Below are 2,228 nucleotides of genomic sequence, written 5' to 3' on the forward strand. Positions count from 1 at the left end.
TCCAGATGACATGATTCAACCTTTTTTGTTGTTATATACCTGGATGATTGAGAAAACAAACTTTGTATTATCACCTGACATTCATTCACCTTTTGGCAACGTGATTAAAAGGTCAGGCTTTGTGAACTAGAGTTAGTTCATGGTCGATGGGTGTCTCTCATAGAAACACGCTCTTATGGAATCAAATTAATTTGGAAATGAACTCAGATTGATGTCATAAAGCGATGCAGTCGAGCACTGCAAATGCATAATTTTTTTCTAACAGACAATTATCCACAATTGGCTCTATCAACCAGCTGACAGGGAGCTCTGCAGAGGGAAGGAGGGATGTTAAAGAACAGTGTGCACCATGTGTCGCCTTTTTTACGTTCTGCAGTTCAAGGTCTGCCTTTGATATCTGTCTTCAGTAATAATAATAATTCATCAGAGCACAAATACATAATGTTTTCTTGTAAGGGTTGAAATGCTGCTCACAACATTGTTCTTCTCCTCTTTTCTCCAGTTTCTTTGTTTTCATTAGAGGTGAGCTTTCATCCAAGCCAGGCAGGAGGAGGATCAGTACGGGAGGGAGAGCATGCATATCTGTGGAAGTGAACTGGCTCGGCTCGGAGATGCAGTTGCCAAGGTAACAGCATAGATTACTCTTTTTTTTCAGCCTCGTACACCCCTCCTCTCCCCCTCTAAGAAGTGACGGAAAACAAGAAAGAGCAAATGAACAGGGAAGACAGATTAGAGGGCAAATGATGATGCATCAGAATGACAGAGGGATCCAGAGTAAACTGAAAAGCTGTGAAATGACAAAAGGAAGGTGATAAGGCATCTCTACTCAAAGGAAATGTAACAAGGTTGTCTTCAGTGTCACTTCTACAGCAGTGGTGTCCAGTCCTGCTTCTCAGGGGACACTATCCTGCACCTTGTTGTTGTTTACCTGCTCCAGCCCACCTGAATCAATGGATGATTTACTCCTTCAGCTGATCTCTAAGTTCTTTTTTTTCTATTTTCTTTTTCCCTTGTCCTGTCCGGCATTGTGACACTTAGAATTATTGTCTGAGTGTCAAAGTGATGCCCAGCAGATTTACTTTCACAAGCAGAGCATTATGGCTGGCCTTAATGCTCCACTTGATATGAAAATTAAATTTTATTAGAATTTGCTATGGGATTGTTTCAGATGTAATGGACATGGGGATGAAAAACACAGAAGATAACAAAGCAGAAAAGTGAGAGAAGGGTTAAAAGGTAAAGAAGGAGATAGGAATAGAGGAGAGAGAGAGGTATAAAGAGAACACAAATCAACATCATTGAAGTCTGCCTCTAGACCTGCGGGGAAAAAAAGACGAGACAAAACCGAGAAACCACAACAACAAACAACATATATAATGATACTTGTAACATCATTGGAAAGTATTTTATACAGTACATGGTAATACAAGATATATTTAGTGGCCACCACAACCCAACTGAGTATGTATCTGATAAACACCTGAATCTAAACACCTGTGTGAGCATGATTGTCATCATAAGGTTTCTCCATAAAAATGTTCAATAGTGGATGTGGGGAACCACAGACCCTTCCCCACAGGACATGATGGTAACACAGGGAAGACTAGAACCATAGACACACAGTGGCCCCCAAGCCCGGAACTCCGGGAGTCCCCCAACAGGGACACCCACACCCCCCAGAGAGAGAAGCAAAGGGAAGCCCCGGGAGATCCCCAGCCACCACAATGCAGAAACTCCAGGAGGCTGCAGCGACAAGTCCACAGGCCCCGCCGGCAACCCACCCCTCCAGAGTAGATCTGGCCATGGACACTGAGCCCCGAGTCCCGAGGTCATACCACCCCCTAACAGAGGCCCGGCAGAGCCAGGGCTCCCAGGCCCCCGGCAGGCAGTTACCAGGGCATGCCCGCACACACCCCACTACCCAGCCCCAGCTGCTGAGAGCTGCCAATGCACCGGTGGCAGGGGGGCCCACCACCAGAGGGGGGCCCCATACAACACACCAAATGGGGGGGGGGGGGGGGGGGGGGCAAATTGATCCAAGAGAGAGGACCACCCAAAACCCAACATGAGACATAAACAGGCACACAGAGACAGTCTGACGGAACCTCCGTCGGGCCGTCCATGTGCCCCACCAACCCGACAGTGACCGCAAGCCGGCCCCAGGCCGGGGGCCAGAGCAGCTGGGAACAACAGCCAAGGAAGGCCGGCCCAGCGAACCAATGCTTCCC

At 47.5% G+C, this 2,228-nt stretch overlaps 1 protein-coding gene across 1 annotated transcript in view; it reads right to left on the reverse strand.

Annotated features, from left to right (window-relative positions):
* The window catches only part of LOC119412170 (band 4.1-like protein 1), a 134,321-nt gene extending 133,816 nt beyond the window's left edge, over positions 1-505 (reverse strand). The window contains exon 1 of the mRNA XM_037679147.1: positions 475-505. The gene's annotated coding sequence lies outside the window, so the exon portion shown is untranslated. The remainder of the gene's footprint in view (positions 1-474) is intronic.
* Positions 506-2,228: the final 1,723 nt, after the last annotated feature.

Source organism: Nematolebias whitei, chromosome 7, assembly GCF_014905685.2.
Source record: "Nematolebias whitei isolate Nwh7 chromosome 7, NemWhi1, whole genome shotgun sequence".
In the NCBI taxonomy this organism is placed as follows: Eukaryota; Metazoa; Chordata; class Actinopteri; order Cyprinodontiformes; family Rivulidae; genus Nematolebias; species Nematolebias whitei.